This window comes from Leucopleurus acutus (assembly GCF_964270905.1).
Source record: "Leucopleurus acutus genome assembly, chromosome: 18".
NCBI lineage: Eukaryota > Metazoa > Chordata > Mammalia > Artiodactyla > Delphinidae > Leucopleurus > Leucopleurus acutus.
In genome coordinates, this window is record NC_139160.1 from 22,828,113 (window position 1) to 22,845,633 (window position 17,521).

A 17,521-nucleotide genomic window follows, 5' to 3' on the forward strand; every position below is an offset into this window, starting at 1 on the left:
TGTGATGGCTCCCCTTTCTCCACATTGTCTTCCACATCCGTTATTTCTTGTCTTCTCAATAACAGCCAGTCTAAAAGGTGTGAGATGGTATCTTATTGTGGTTTTGATTTGCATTTCCCTGGTAATTAGTGATGCTGACGATCTTTTCACATGCCTGTTGGCCATCTGTATGAAATTTCTTTGGAAAAATGTCTATTCAGAGCTTCTGCCTGTTTTTAACAGGGTTTTTGGTTTTGTTTTTAACTGTTGAGTTGTATCAGTTCTTTATATACTTTGAATATTAACCCCATATTGGACATACGATTCATAAATATCTTTGCCCATTCTGTAGTTTGCCTTTTCATTTTGATAATATTTTCCTTCACTGTGCAGAAGCTTTTTAGTTTGAAGTAGTACCATTTGTTTATTTTGCTTTTGTTTCTCTTGCCTTCAGAGTCAGATCCACAGAAACATCCCTAACATTGATGTCACTGGGGTTCCCGCCTATGTTTTCTTCTAGGAATCTTATGGTTTCAGGTCTTACATTGAAGCCTTTAATACATTTTTTTTTTTTGTGGTACACGGGCCTCTCACTGCTGTGGCCTCTCCCGTTGCGGAGCACAGGCTCCGGACGCGCAGGCTCAGCGGCCATGGCTCACGGGCCCAGCCGCTCCGCGGCATGTGGGATCTTCCCGGACCGGGGCACGAACCCGTGTCCCCTGCATCGGCAGGCGGACTCTCAACCACTGTGCCACCAGGGAAGCCCCTGAAGTCTTTAATACATTTAAAATTTTTATGTATGGTGTATGATAATGGTCTAGTTTCATTCTTTTGCATGTGGCTGTCCTGTTTTCTCAGCACCATTTATTGAAAAAACTATCCTTTCTCCATTATATGTTCTTTGCTCCTTTGTCATAAATTTGTTGTCCATATATGTATACGTTTATTTCTGGGCCCTCAATTCTGTTCCATTGATATGTGTGTCTGTTTTTGTGCTAGTACTATCTTGTTTTTATTACCATAGCTTTGTATTATAGTTTGAAATCAGGGAATGTGATACTGCCAGCTTTTTTCTTCTTTTTTAAGATTGTCTTTGCTATTTAGGGTCTTTTGTTTCCATACAAATTTTAGCATTAATGTTCTAGTTCTGTGAAATATGCCATTGGAATTTAGATAGGGATGGCATTGAATCTGTAGATTGCTTTGGGTAATAGGGAAATTTTAACAAATTTTAGCAAAATTAATTTTTTTACTACCTTGGTTAAATTTATTCCTAGGTATTTTATTCTATTTGATGTAATTATGAGATTGTTTTCTTAATATCTCTTTGTACTAGTTTGTTATTAGTGTATAGAAATATCACAGATTACTGGGTACTGATTTTTGTATCCTGTGACTTTACTGAATTCATTTACTAGTTCTAACAGTTTTTGGTGGAGTCTTTAGGGTTTTATATATACAATATCATGTCATCTGCAAATAGTGACAGTTTTACTTCTTTTTTTTTCCAATTTGGATTTTTTTTTGGTCTAATTACTGTGGCTAGGAACTCCAATACTGTGTTGAATGAAAGTGTTGAGAATGGGCATCCTTGTCATCTTCCTGATCTTAGAGGAAAAGCTTTCAGGTTTTCAGTGTTGAGTATGATGTTAGCTGTGGGCTTTTCACATATGACCTTTAATTATTTTGAGGTATATTCTGTTTTATACCTGAATTGTTGAGAGTTTTTACCTCAGATGGATGTTGAAATTTGTTAAAAGCTTTTTCTGCATCTCTTGAGATGACCTTATGATTTTTATATTTCTTTTTGTTAAGTGATATATTGACTGCTTTTATGGATGTGAAACCATCCTTGCATCCCTCTAATAGATTCCACTTGATCATGATATATGATCCTTTTAAAGTATTGTTGGATTCAGTTTACTAATATTTTGTTGAGGATTTTTGTATCTATGTTCATCAGGGATATTGCCTGTAATTTTCCTTTCTTGTGGTGTCCTTGTCTGGTTTTGTTGTCAAGGTAAGGTAATGTCAATTCATACAATGTTTGGAAGGTTTACCTCCACTTCAGTTTTTTGAAGAGTTTGAAAAGTGTAGGTATTAAATCTTTGACTGTTTTATAGGATTCACCAGTGAATCCATCTGGTCCTGGACTTTTTGTTTGTTGGGAGATTTTTGGTTACTGTCTTACTCTCCTATTCAGTCTATTCAGATTTTCTATTTCTTCCTGATTCATTCTTGGAAGATTGCACATTTCTAGGTCTTTAAACATTTCTTATAGGTTTTCTAATTAGTTGGTGTGTAATCGTAGTAGTCTCTTATGATCCTTTGTATTTCTGTGGTATCTGTTGTAACTTTTCCTCTTTCATTTTTATTTGAGTCCTTTCTCTTTTTTCTTGGTTAGTCTAGCTAAAGGTTTGTTGATTTAGTTTATCTTTTCAAAGAATCAGCTCTTAGTTTCATTGATATTTCCTATTGGTTTTTTAATCTATTTCTTCTCTAATATTCTTTCATTTCACTAATTTTGGACTTCATTTGTTCTTCTATTTCTAGGTTTTTTTAGGTATGAAGGTAGATTGTTTATTGGGGATTTTTCTTGTTTCTTGAGGTAGACCTGTATTGTTATGAACTTTTCTCTTAGAAATGCTCCTGCTGCATCCTTTAATTTTTGGTGTGTTGTATTTCTGTTTTCATTTCTCACTAGGTATTTTTAAATTTCTCTTTGATTTTTTTTAGATGACCCATTGGTTGCTAAGTGGCATGTTGTTTAATATCCATGTTTTTGTGCTTTTATCTATTTTCTTTTCTTGTAGATGACTTTTAGTTTTGTACCATTTTGGTTGGAGAAGATGGTATTGTTTCTTTTTTTTTTTTAATTTACTGAGGCTTCTTTTGTGACCCAGCATGCAGTGTATCCTGGAGAATGTTCCATGTGCACTTGAGAAGAATGTCTATTCTAGTGCTTTTGGATGGAATGTTCTGTATATATCTATTAAATTTATGTAGTCGAGTATGTCATTTAAGGCCGGTGTTTCCTTATTGATTTTCTGTGTGGATGATCTATCCATTGATGTAAATGGGGTGTTGCATTCCCCTACTATTATTGTATTGCTTTCAGTTTCTCCCTTTAAGTTCATTAATATTTGCTATGTGTCTTGGTGCCCCTATGTTCGGTGCATATACATTTATAAATGTTATATCCTCTTCATGGATTGACTTATTTATCATTATATAACACCCTTCTTTGTCTTTTATACAGTCTTTGCTTTAAAGTCTATTTTCTCTGATATGAATATATCTATCCCAGCTTTCTTTTCATTTCCATTTGCATGGAATATCTTTTTTTATCCCTTCACATTCAGTCTGTGTATGTCCTTTCTTCTAAAGTAAGACTCTTATAGGCAGATATATAAAATGGGTCTTCTTTTTGTATCCATTCAGCCACTTGATGTCTTTGGTGAATTTAGTCTGCTTACATTTAAATTAATTATAGATAGGTATGTACTTATTACCATTTTGTTCATTGTTTTCTGGGTGTTTTATTTTTAATTTTTGAATTTTATTTCATTTATTTTTTTATACAGCAGGTTCTTATTAGTCATCAATTTTATACACATCAGTGTATACATGTCAATCCCAATCGCCCAATTCATCACACCCCCACCCCCACCCCCTGCCGCTTTCCATACGTTTGTCCTCTACATCTGTGTTGCAGTTTCTTCCTTGCAAACCAGTTCATCTGTACAGTTTTTCTAGGTTCCACATATATGTGTTTATAATAGACAGTATTTGTTCTTCTCTTTCTGACTTACTTCACTCTATATGACAGTCTCTAGATCCATCCACGCCTCAAGAAATGACCCAATTTCATTCCTTTTTATGGCTGAGTAATATTCTATTGTATATATGTACCACATCTTCTTTATCCATTCGTCTGTCGATGGGCATTTAGGTTGCTTCTGTGACGTGGCTATTGTAAATAGTGCTGCAATGAACATTGGGGTGCATGTGTCTTTTTGAATTATGGTTTTCTTTGGGTATATGCCCAGTAGTGGGATTGCTGGATCAAATGGTAATTTTATTTTTAGCTTTTTAAGGAACCACCATACTGTTCTCCATAGTGGCTGTATCAATAAACACTACCACCAACAGTGCAAGAGGGTTCCATTTTCTCCACACCCTCTCCAGCATTTGTTGTTCGTAGATTTTCTGATGACTCCCATTCCAACTGGTGTGAGGTGGTACCTCATTGTAGTTTTGATTTGCATTTATCTAATAATTAGTGATGTTGAGCAGCCTTTCATGTGCTTCTTGGCCATCTGTATGTCTTCTTTGGAGAAATGTCTATTTAGCTCTGACCATTTTTGGATTGGGTTTTTTATTTTTTTAATATGGAGCTGCATGAGCTGTTTGTATATTTTGGAAATTAATCCTTTGTCCGTTTAATTGTTTGCAAATATTTTCTCCCATTCTGAGGGTTGTCTTTTCATTTTGTTTATGGTTTCCTTTGCTGTGCAAAAGCTTTCAAGTTTCATTAGGTCCCATCTGTTTATTTTTGTTTTTATTTCTATTACTATAGGTGGTGTATCAAAAAAGATCTTGCTGTGATTTATGTCAAAGAGTGTTCTTCCTATGTTTTCCTCCAAGAGTTTTATAGTGTCCAGTCTTACATTTAGGTCTTTAATCCATTTTGAGTTTATTTTTGTGTATGGTGTTAGGGAGTGTTCGAATTTCATTCCTTTACATGTAGCTGTCCAGTTTTCCCAGCACCACTTATTGAAGAGACTGTCTTTTCTCCATTGTATATCCTTGTCTCCTTTGTTATAGATTAGTTGACCATAGGTGCGTGGATTTATCTCTGGGCTTTCTATCTTGTTCCACTGATCTATGTTCCTCTTTTTCTGACAGTACCATACTCTCTTGATTACTGTAGCTTTGTAGTATGGTCTGAATTCAGGGAGCGTGATTCCTCCAGCTCCGATTTTTTCCCATAAGACTGCTTTGGCTCTTTGGGGTCTTTTGTGTCTCCATACAAATTGAAAATTCTTTTCTAGTTCTATATAAAATGCCATTGGTAATTTGATAGGGATTGCATTGAATCTGTAGATTGCTTTGGGTAGTGTAGTCATTTTCACAATATTGATTCATCCAATCCAAGAACATGGTATATCTCTCCATCTGTTGGCATCATCTTTAATTTCTTTCATCAGTGTCTTATAGTTTTCTGCATAAAGGTGTTTTGTCTCCCTAGGTAGGTTTATTCCTAGGTATTTTATTCTTTTTGTTGCAATGGTAAATGGGAGTGTTTCTTTAATTTCTCTTTCAGATTTTTTATCATTAGTGTATCGGAATGCAAAAGATTTCTGTGCATTAATTTTGTATCCTGCAACTTTACGACATTCATTGATTAGTAGTTTTCTGGTGGCATCTTTAGGATTCTCTATGTATAGTATCATGTCATCTGCAAACAGTGACAGTTTTACTTCTTCTTTTCCAATTTGTATTCCTTTTATGTCTTTTTCTTCTCTGATTGCCATGACTAGGACTTCCAAAACTATGTTGAATAATAGTGGTGAGAGTGGACATCCTTGTCTCGTTCCTGATCTTAGAGGAAATGCTTTCAGTTTTTCATCATTGAGAATGATGTTTGCTGTGGGTTTGTCGTATATGGCCTTTATTTTGTTGAGGTAGGTTCCCTCTATGCCCACTTTCTGGAGAGTTTTTATCATGGAGCGTTTTTATCATCAGTGGGTGTTGAATTTTGTCAAAAAGCTTTTTCTGCATCTATTAAGATGATCATATGGATTTTATTCTTCAATTTGTTAATATGGTGTATCACATTGATTGATTTGCATATACTGAAGAATCCTTGCATCCCTGGGATAAATCCCACTTGATCATGGTGTATGATCCTTTTAATGTGTAGTTGGATTCTGTTTGCTAGTATTTTGTTGAGGATTTTTGCATCTCTATACATCAGTGATATTGGTCTGTAATTTTCTTTTTTTTGTAGTATCTTTGGTTTTGGTATCACGGTGATGGTGGCCTCATAGAATGAGTTTGGGAGTGTTCCTTCCTCCACAGTTTTTTGGAAGGGTTTGAGGAGGATAGGTGTTAGCTCTTTAAATGTTTGATAGAATTCATCTGTGAAGCCTTCTGGTCCTGGACTTTTGTTTGCTGAAAGATTTTAATCACAGTTTCAATTTCATTACTTGTGATTGGTGTGTTCATATTTTCTGTTTCTTCCTGGTTTAGTCTTGGAAACTTATACCTCTCTAAGAATTTGTCCATTTCTTCTAGATTATCCATTTTACTGTCATAGAGTTGCTTGTAGTAGTCTTTTAGGATGGTTTGTATTTCTGCGGTGTCTGTTGTGACTTCTCCTTTTTCATTTCTAATTTTATTGATTTGAGTCCTCTCCCTCTTTTTCTTGATGAGTCTGGCTAATGGTTTGTCAATTTTGTTTATCTTCTCAAAGAACCAGCTTTTAGTTTTATTGATCTTTGCTATTGTTTTCTTTGTTTCTATTTCATTTTTTTTCTGCTCTGATCTTTATGATTTCTTTCCTTCTCCTAACTTTGGGTTTTCTTTGTTTTTCTTTCTCTAGTATCTTTAGGTGCAAAGTTAGATTGTTTAATTGAGATTTTTCTTGTTTCTTGAGGTAGGCTTCTTGAGGTAGCTATAAAATTCCCTCTTAGAACTGCTTTTGCTACATCCCATAAGTTTTGGATTGTCGTGGTTTCATTGTCATTTGGCTCTAGGTATTTTTTGATTTCCTCTTTGATTTCTTCCATGATCTCTTGGTTATTTAGTAACGTATTGTTTAGCCTCCATGTATTTGTGTCTTTTACGTTTTTTTCCTTGTAATACATTTCTAATCTCATAGCATTGTTGTCAGAAAAGATGCTTGATATGATTTTAACTTTCTAAATTTACTGAGGCTTGATTTGTGACCCAAGATGTGATCTATCCTGGAGAAGGTTCTGTGCACACTTGAGAAGAAAGTGTAATGTGCTGTTTTTGGATGGAATGTCCTATAAATATTAATTAATTCTATCTGGTCTGTTGTGTCATTTATAGCTTTTGTTTCCTTATTTATTTTCATTTTGGATTATCTGTCCATTGGTGGAAGTGAGGTTTTAAAGTCCCTCACTATTATTGTGTTACTGTTGATTTCCTCTTTTAGAGCTGTTAGCAGTTGCCTTATGTATTGAGGTGCTCCTATCTTGGGTTCATATATATATTTATAATTGTTAAATCATCTTCTTGGATTGATCCCTTGATCATTATGTAGTGTTCTTCCTTGTCTCTTGTAACATTCTTTATTTTAAAGTCTGTTTTATCTGATACGAGTATTGCTACTCCAGCTTTCTTTTGATTTCCATTTGCATGGAATATCTTTTTCCATCCTCTCATTTTCAGTCTGTATATGCCCCTAGCTCTGAAGTGGGTCTCTTGTAGACAGCATATATATGGGTCTTGTATTTGTATCCTTTCAGCAAGCCTGTGTCTTTTGGTTGGAGTATTTAATCCATTCACGTTTAATGTAATTATCGATATGTATGTTCCTGTGACCATTTTCTTAATTGTTTTGGGTTTGTTTTTGTAGGTCCTTTTCTTCTCTTGTGTTTCCCCCTTAGAAAAGTTCCTTTAGCATTTGTTGTTAAGCTGGTTTGGTGGTGCTGAATTCTGTTAGCTTTTGATTGTCTGTAAAGCTTTTGATTTCTCCATCAAATATGAATGAGATCCTTGCCGGGTAGAGTAATCTTGGTGTACGTTCTTCCCTATCATCACTTTAAGTATATCACGCCACTCCATTCTGGCTTGTAGAGTTTCTGCTGAGAAATCAGCTGTTAACCTTATGGGAGTTGCCTTGTATGTTATTTGACGTTTTTCCCTTGCTGCTTACAATAATTTTTCTTTGTCTTTAATTTTTGCCAATTTGATAACTATGTGTCTCAGCATGTCTCTCCTTGTATTTATCCTGTATGGGACTCTCTGCGCTTCCTGGACTTTGGTGTCTATTTCCTTTCCCATGTTAGGCAAGTTTTCTACTATAATCTCTTCAAATACTTTCTCGCGTCCTCTTTCTGTTCTCTTTCTGGGACCCCTATAATGCGAATGTTGTTGCATTTAATGTTGTCCCATAAGTGTCTTAGGCTGTCTTCATTTCTTTTCATTCTTTTTTCTTCATTCTGCTCCACAGCAGTGAATTCTACCATTCTGTTCCAGGTCACTTAGCCATTCTTCTGGCTCAGTTATTATGCTATTGATTCCTTTTAATGTTTCATTTCAGCTATTGTATTGTTCATCTCTGTTTGTTTGTTCTTTAATTCTTCTAGGTCTTTGTTAAACATTTCTTGCATCTTCTTGATCTTTGCCTCCATTCTTTTTCCAAGGTCCTGGATCATGTTCACTATTATTATTCTGAATTCTTCTTCTGGAAGGTTGCCTATCTCCACTTCATGTAGTTGTTTTTCTCTGCTTTTATCTTGTTCCTTCATCTGATACATAGCCCTCTGCCCTTTCATCTTGTCTATCTTTCTGTGAATGTGGTTTTTGTTCCACGGGCTGCAGGATTGTAGTTCTTCTTGCTTCTGCTGTCTGCCTTCTGGTGGATGAGGCTATCTAAGTGGCTTGTGCAAGTTTCCTGATGGGAGGGACTAGTGGTGGGTAGAGCTGGCTGTTGCTCTGGTGGGCAGAGCTCAGTAAAACTTTAATCTGCTTGACTGCTGATGGGTGGGGCTGGGTTCCCCTCTGTTGGTTGTTTGCCCTGAGGCGACCCAGCACTGGAGCCTACCTGGGGTCTTTTGTGGGGCTAATGGCAGACTCTGGGGGGGCTCATGCCAAGGAGTACTTCCCAGAACTTCTGCTGCCAGTGTCCTTGTCCCCATGGTTAGCCACAGCCACTCCCCGCCTCTGCAGGAGACCCTCCAACACTAGCAGGTAGGTCTGGTTCAGTCTCCCCTGGGGTCACTGCTCCTTCCCCTGGGTCCCGATGGTCACACTACTTTGTGTGTGCCTTCCAAGTGTGGAGTGTCTGTTTCCCCCAGTTCTGTTGAAGTCCTGCAGTCAAATCCCACTATCCTTCAAAGTGTGCTTCTCTAGGAATTCCTCCTCCCGTTGCTGGACCCCCAGGTTGGGAAGCCTGACGTGGGGCTCAGAACCTTCACTCCAGTGTGTGGACGTCTCTGGTATAAGTGTTCTTTAGTCTGTGAGTCACCCACACAGCATTTATGGGATTTGATTTTATTGTGATTGCGCCCCTCCTACCGTCTCATTATGGCTTCTTTGTCTTTAGATGTGGGGTATTTTTTTGGTGAGTTCCTGTGTCCTCCTGTCGATGGTTGTCCAGCAGCCAGTTGTGATTCTGGTGTTCTCGCTAGAGGGAGTGAGAGCACGTCCTTCTATCCGCCATCTTGGTTCAGGGCTCCTGTTTTGTTTTTTGTTCTGGGTGTTTTTTGTAATTTCTGTTTTCTTCTCTTTCTGTCTTGTGTTTTGGCAGTTTTATTTAGTGTTGTTTTATTTAGTGTCCTTTTATTTAGTGGTTACATTCCTTTCTCATTTTCTTTTGTGTATTTACTATACGTTTTTTCCTTGTGGTTATTATGATGTTCAAATATAACATCTTATGTAAATAGTAGCCTGTTTTAAGTTGGTAGCCAGTGAAATCTGAACGTATTCCAAAGCTTTATCTTTTTACTCCCTCCCCCCATGTTTTATACTTTTTATGACACGTTTTACATTTTAAAACTTTATGTATCCCTTAACTAACCACTGTAATTTTAGCTACTTTTGCTACTTCTGTCTTTTAACCTTCATACTTGCTTTATAAATGGTTGATTTACTACCTTTATTTTATATTTTCCTTTTCCAGGGAGATTTTTACTTTTTATGTTTTATTATTATTAATTAGTGCCATTTTTCAGCTTAAAGAAGTTCCTTTAATATTTCTTATAGAGGCAGTTTAGTGGTGATGAACTTCTCTAGATTTTGCTTATCTGGGAAACTCTTGATCTCTCCTCCTATTCAGAGTGATAAGCTTTGCTGTGTAGAGAATTAGTTGGAAGTGTTTTTGTTTTTCTTTTTTAGCACTTTGATTATGTCATGATACTGCCTTCTGGCTCATAAAGTTTCTGCTGATAACTTTACGGGATTTCCCTGTACCTTTTTGATCACTCTTAATTGTGGATCATCATGGCTGGTGTGTGGTTTTTTCCTTGGTGAGACCATATTTCTTCCTCTCCTCCCCATGTCAAGGCTGTCCTTTTACCCTTTGTTTGGAGGCTCTGTTCATCCAGTTTTCAGGTCCCTTTCCATGGGAATTATTCCATTTATATTTGTAGATTTCTTGTGTCCATTGGCGGAGGTAAGTTCAGGATCTTCCTACACCAGCATTTTCTCCATACTTTTTAGATTGGTGGTGATTATAAAGGCCCAGTTCACCATATCATGATCCCTTAACATTGAAGCATTTTAGGGAAGCAGGGTCCTTTACAATCATCCTGCCAGGCTCAGAGTGATTGGATGATGGTAGCTTAATCCGTGGGAAAGGAGCTCCTCATAAAAGCAGAATTAAAAAAGAAAATGCACTCATCACTTCTTCTAGATACCAGTCAGGAAAATCTTAGCTTATCCTTTCCTGCCAAGGTGAAATGCTTTAGAATTACAACTTAATAATCAAGGAAGTTGGGACATACATGCCATGTGATAATGTTTGAATTCCTGATATGCAATAAAATGTTACCTCAGCTTTGTCTTGCCAAACAGCAGAGCGTTCAGTGCTGGCTGTCATGCTCTGTCCTTCCCCTTCTCTCAGTGGTCCTGTGCTCTCATGATGAGAATAATACAGTCAGATAATTTTTCCTTTGTCATTATCTCATATGTGCTTACTTCATAGCAAGATGAAGCAGGGTAACTGAAAAAGTGTATTTCTTGCATAGATTTAAATAGAAGCTGGCTGTGTGAAAGAGAGAGATGGTGAAGGGGAAGGACAGAAAAGGGGAGATGGAAAGAAAGGAAAGTGTATTCTTTTGAGGAAGGATGAATTATATAAATATGAATTGGAAACAATCCAGAATCTTTAAGTTCATTTCAGTTTTTAGTTGAATTTCCTCCAAAACTTATTACCAGGGTTATAATACAAAGGCAAACTTGACTCGTTTTTGTTTAATCTTTACATATGCATTTGGTGTTTATTGAGTTGCTACTATTGTGCTAGTCAGGGGAGACACACAAATGAATAAAATTGTCCTTGTGCCTAGGTTCAGACAAGTAGATTGCTTCCCTCTCTCCACATGTTGCCAAGGAGAGATGGAAGCATGGGTGCTATGGGAGTTCCCTCTTCTGTCCTTTCCATCCATGGGTTGGAGGTATTGATAAAACAGAGATGTCAAAAGGAGGACAAATCAGGGGAGGTATCAGACATATCAGGGGAGTATACAGAGGTTATACCAGGTGTGTTTGAATTTAGCATTCTGGGTCCTGAGGAGGATAGATATGGCATTCCTATTTGTACAGAAGCATTTGGTACCTTTCATGCATGAAAAGTCCTTTGTACACATTTGATTTATTTAATTGAAAGGAACTGGTAGAGAGGCAAAGTAAGCACTTGCATTTGGACAGTAGCAAAAAGAACATGAAAAATGGACCCCCAGAATCTTCCTGGTGTTCACAGCATTATTTAAAAGACCTAGTGTGATGTCATGTATGATTTATGCTGTGTAGGTATTTTTCTACTATGTTTGAAGCAGATAGGTATTAAAGTGTACGAGATCATGTAGTTTCACATATAAAAACAGTCTAGTGATATGAAGAGATAAGGTGTTGTACTGCTGGTCAGATAGCACAGAATAATTGTTTTCAGTGGCAGAGCTTATATTTGGACATTTTTATCCTAATGAAACATTCAGGAGTCTAATTTCCTTTTTTCCTACTTGTAGCTTGAGAGTTTGGTCCAGTTCTTCTTTCTTTCATATATATATTTTTTCTTTCTTTCTTCCTTTTTTTTTTTTTTTGTCTTTTCATCTTTTCCTCCAGGCATTTGTATAGATTCTTGAAATGCTACCACCAATTTGATGGAGAGTAACATGTGGTCAGAAGGAGTCTTGGATCCCGTTTCTAGCTATGATATCAACTCAATTCTAAATCTGAGTGCTTTCAGTGACTCTCCTGTCTTGGGCTTTCCCTTTTACAAAAGTGTGCTAAAAATACATCTGTACTCACAGAGTGCTTTGTTTCCTACTTGAAATGAACAGAAGAAGTTTAAGAGTTTGAAGTGCTTTTAGGAATAGCAGATAGAGTTGGCTGTCTTCTAATTCTGAATTTTCAGTTGAAATTTGTGGTGATGTCATTTCAAAACAATCCTAACGGGTAGAATATAGAATGCTTATATGGCTCCTGAGTAACTTTTTGAAAATGGAAGCATTTAAATGAGCATCCCAGTTTTGCTTTTACAGATGTTGGTTTCAATCATGTCCTGGGCTTAAGTGGTAGGAAACAAGCAAGGGGAAATGAATACTGTCCCACCAAGAGGTAATTTCACACCTGCCAAACTTCCAAGAGCCCAAATATGGCTTTCCTAGGGTGATTTTCAAGATGTGTAAGTATAAAAAGCTGCAATATCTGTATTAAAATGGGACAAAACTACTGAGAGGCAGGCCCAGGCCCTCACTTGCCCTGCAAGGTGGAAGGTGAGGGCAATGTTTAGGGATTGTCTTTGTAGTGATAGAGCTCCAGAACCTCGAATGTTTCTTCAGATGGCATAACAGTATGGGGAAGGCTGGAAGCTCAGTAACTGTGTGGATAGTCTAGGAAAGAAAACATCTTTTGTCTCCTGGATTTTTTAAAGGTCTGCTTGATAATGTAATGATGTAATTCTCCTTGACAGTTCATTGCATTTTTTTAGGTTCCCTCATAATGATTCAGATGGAGATTGTCACATTTGTGTGAAGTTGAGGGGACTGTCTTGGGAGTCTTTCACATTCAGACATGGGATTTGTAATCATTCTTATTTCATTTAGCATTTGTCCAATATTTCTGAATCTCAGAGTTTGAAGAAAATTCAGTGGAAGGTGGCTGTCTTCATAACAAACTAGCTTTGTGATCATGAATAAATTAATTTACACTTTCTTCTTTATCCTCAGAGTAAGAATAAAAGTAATAAGAGAAATATTGCCCACCTTGTGGATTGGTTGTTACGATTTAATAAGATAGTATATGGTAAAGTGGCTCTCATAGTGTCTGGCATTTAGGATGTACCAGGAAACCATATCTACCCCAATCATTGTTATGATTTTATGTCCTAATCTTTATCTGATATTACATGTTTCTTAAAACTTTGTCAAGTACTCCTCTACTCTCTCAAGAGATAGAGAATTTACTGTATCCCCAGGCAGGCCCACGTTTGCCTCTTCAGAAGTTCTTCTTCATACTGTTTTTCTGCCTTCTCAGAAGTTTCCTCCCATTGGTTTCTACGTGTCACTCTTAACCCTTCTGTTTTCTCTGTGGCAGACATTCAACAGTTAGAAGTCAGTGGCTGTGGTCCTCCTAGGTTTTTGTTTTTGTTTTTGTTTTTCGGTACGCGGGCCTCTCACTGCTGTGGCCTCTCCCGTTGCGGAGCACAGGCTCCGGACGCGCAGGCTCAGCGGCCCTGGCTCATGGGCCCAGCCACTCCGTGGCATGTGGGATCTTCCCGGACCGGGGCACGAACCCGTGTCCCCTGCATCGGCAGGCGGACTCTCAACCACTGTGCCACCAGGGAAGCCCTAGGTCTTTGTTTTTTTAATACCTTATTATCCTTATTTTCCAAAAGCGAAAACTGACACTCACAAAGGTTAATTAACTTCCCTTTGTTATATAGGTAATAAGTTGCCAAAACAATTTGAACCCAGTACCTTTTGATGGGATATTTTCTGCATCCCTTTTCAAATGTGACCCCTGGAACTGAGCTTACTACCCCAGCTGTGGTCTGCCGGGCACAGAGTAGAGAGACAGATTATTGTTTTCCTAGCTTGGGACCCTACGATCTTTTGTTCTTTACTATACCCACCACATTCGAGATCTAACAGGTGTTTACTAAATGAACTCAAATTAAGGGCTGAGGTGCTGCAATCACATAGCCATGGATAGAGCAGAGTCTGTGCCTCCTGGAAACTTAAGTCTTAGGGGCAAGGCTGGCTATGGGGTCCAGTGCAATTGAAAATGTGGGGTCCCTTGTTCAAAAATGGGAAAAGAGTCCATTAAAGGTGTAAGACATAAAGTTTTTTCCTCTTTTTTGTGGTTTCTTATGTTTTGTTTTGTTTTGTACTTGCTATTTAATGTCATTCTAAGTAAGGAATAATTGAAAATTTAAATTATTAGCATGAACTTTACCATTCATTTTCATATTATGCCATTCAGGTTTTAAATGTAAATATAAGGGCACTAAACTTGTATGTGGAATCACTGAAATTACACAATTCCTATGTGTCCCGTTCTTATCAGAACAGTGGAAACACTGAACAAAACTACCTCAGTTATTTATTTCACTTCTTATGTATATATTCTGCCTAACACTGTCTACCCTTGCTTACTGATAAATAATGAAGAACTGAAAGGAAAACCATGGGTTACCCTCTCTTTCCTTTTCTTTCTACGTCATTATTTTCAGCATAAACGGTTGGCTAACACTTAGAACTGTTGCCTTCTTTCTACAGTCAAATCGAGTTCTGGTTCAAATAAAAAGCTTGGCCTTTTGGGGCATTCAGTGCCTCCACTTACTCACTACTCAGTGCTCAATGTAATACACTTACCTTGTGCTTTGAGTCTTGCCAAACTCGCACACATCGTGGGTCCCTGGAATTCCGTCCTTGTGGGGTATCGGGAAAGCTCTCTGCAATGAGGGGGAGAAGCACTGTGGACATACGTGCTGTGTACTCCTCTGCTCACACTCCATTCACTTACAAAACACAGGTTCAAAGATAAAATTATGAAGATTTTCAAGATGTTGGCAGAGGGCATCAAACCAAGTGAGGGCGTGAGAGTGGGGCTCCGTGTGACTTCACAGGTCACGTACCCATGATGCCAGCCCTGCCTACTGGAGCAACAGGTAAGTCGAATGCAAGGCAGATGGAAACTGAGCTATAATTGGGAGAGCCCTATGGGCTTGGGCGCCTGGCGAGAAAGTTTCAAGGAAAAGGTGATGTTGAGTAGCCATTGAGGGAAGGGGTCGATAAAGAGAGGCATTGACTGTAGTTTATGATGCTGTATTGCATATTTGAAAGTTGCTAAGAGAGTAGATCTCAAAAATTCTCATCAGAAGGAAAGAAATTGTAACTGTGTTTGATGACGGATGTTAACTAAACTTATTGTAATCATTTTACCATAGATACATATATTGAATCATTGTTGTACACCTGAAACTGATAGAATGTTACATGTCAATTATAACTCAATTTTAAAAAGAGAGGGGCATTGAAAGGATTTCTACATGAGGGAAAACATGTGCCAAGGCATGGAGGATGGGAGTGCAGAACTCATTAGGTGCAGGAGCAACTGTGGCCCAGGCTGGCCTGAGCAAAGACAGCGTGGTGGGTTTATAGAACGTTTACTCTGTGTGGCGCGAGAATAATTGAATAAGATCCTTCCTTCTTTATTCTCATTTATATTGCATAAGGTCTGTAAATCTGCAAACATTGTCCTGAAACATCAGATTTATATATGTGATTTTTCAATGATAATGTAATTTATATTAACTTTAGACAATTTCCCCCCAAAATGAAACACTGTTAATTCTCTGTCTTGCTTTTAAAATGATTACAGTTAGAGATATAAATCTTGACTTTTTTCAAATAATATCTGCTTGAAGAAAGGATTAGGTGAACAGGCTATAAGTTCTTTTCTTCATATGTAAAAATTCCAGTGAATTTAAAAATGTCGCCCTTATCATGTCTCAGAGATAGCATATGTGTTCTGATATCTTCTCCAGAAGCCTGAGACAGGAGGTCAGAATTGGACAAGAGACTCATTCATCTAGACAGGCTAGGGGTTAGGAGATGATGTGGTCCATTAGATCCATGGTCAAAGAGTATAGCAAACCCTTTTAGGATTCAGGCTAGTCTCTCGGAGTTCTGGCTGTCCTATTGCATGTTTTGAGGTTGTCCATACTTGGTGAGCTGCATTTGGGTCCCCTGGTGGTTGCTGCTTTGGATTCCTTATGTTGAGATGAGGTCTTAAATCAGGTGTCTTGCCTATGAATGCCTTAGGACTTGGTGCATTTCTACTTTCCACTCCTCTCACCTGTGATCTTCTCCTTATCTCACAGCTTCCTAGCCACTGGTTGTTTCCATTGGTTTGGGGAGGATTCAGGGCGAGCCTGAATGCTTAGTCACTGCATGATTACTTCCAGCTCCCAGAGAGAAAGGCAGCCTAGAGCAGACAAAGCCATAGAAACCAACACCTAACCCTGAACATGTGAGTGCAGATGCATGTACGTGCGTATGTATGTGAATGGGTGTATGCACCTGTGTGCACCTGTGGGTAGGTGTGCAGTGCTGCAACTCAGTGGGAAGTATAAGAACACAGTTCTCTCTGCTGAGAGACATCTGACTCTAATAGGTGTACGAGGCTTAGGAATCTTAGGAATCTTGGTGAAAGCGAGCATCTGGAAGGGTACTCCAGACCTTCACGGAGGGTGGCCAGTGGGAACTTAAATGCTACTTCTAGATCAGCTTGGAATTAGACTTGGAGACTTCAGAGAGAGGTGGAGAAGGGTTGTGGTAGGAAACAGAAATGAGGGACTAACAACAATTTTTTCCTATGCATGGAGTATTTCTCCATTAATCCCTTTGTATCCATTACAGCTGATCTTAACATGGTTTTAAGGTTTCTCCGTAAAGGACTTGTGCGTTCTGAAGATAATTTAGAGATATTTTGTTTTATTGTGGATGTTATTTTCTTTTATATTTTTTACTTGATTATTACTTTTGTAGGCCATGTTATGGACTTTTGTAAGCCGATTTTCAATTTAACCACCTTGCTCAAATTTCTTATGCTATTTTAAATTTATTTGTATATCGATTCTGTTCATTCTTACCTTGGTTTATCTTATTTTTTTATGTTGATGGTCATATTTTCTATTGATTGTGTTAAATTTTTTTCTGTGTTGATAGTCACGCTTTCTGCTAATCAGTTTTTTCTCTCCTCCTCCAGTCATTATGCCTCTGATTTCCTTTTCTTCTCTCACATTGTTGGCCTGAAGTAGTGATCGCAGGTAAAATGTGTCTAAAGTTTTTCAGTTATGGTCGTAGCTGTAGATTTTGGTACATAATCATTCTCTGGTTAAGAAACTACCCTCATTCTTAGTAGTCTGAGAATTTTTAACATGAATCATTGTTAGACTTTTTCAAATGTTGTTTCTGCATTTATTGAGATAATCATGTGATTTTATCATTTCAGCTGTTAATGTGGTTGATTACTTTAATAGATTTTCTCATGTCAAACTATCCTTGAATTATCAGGATATTTATTTTCCAGACATAAGATATGTCTGGATATCAGGGTG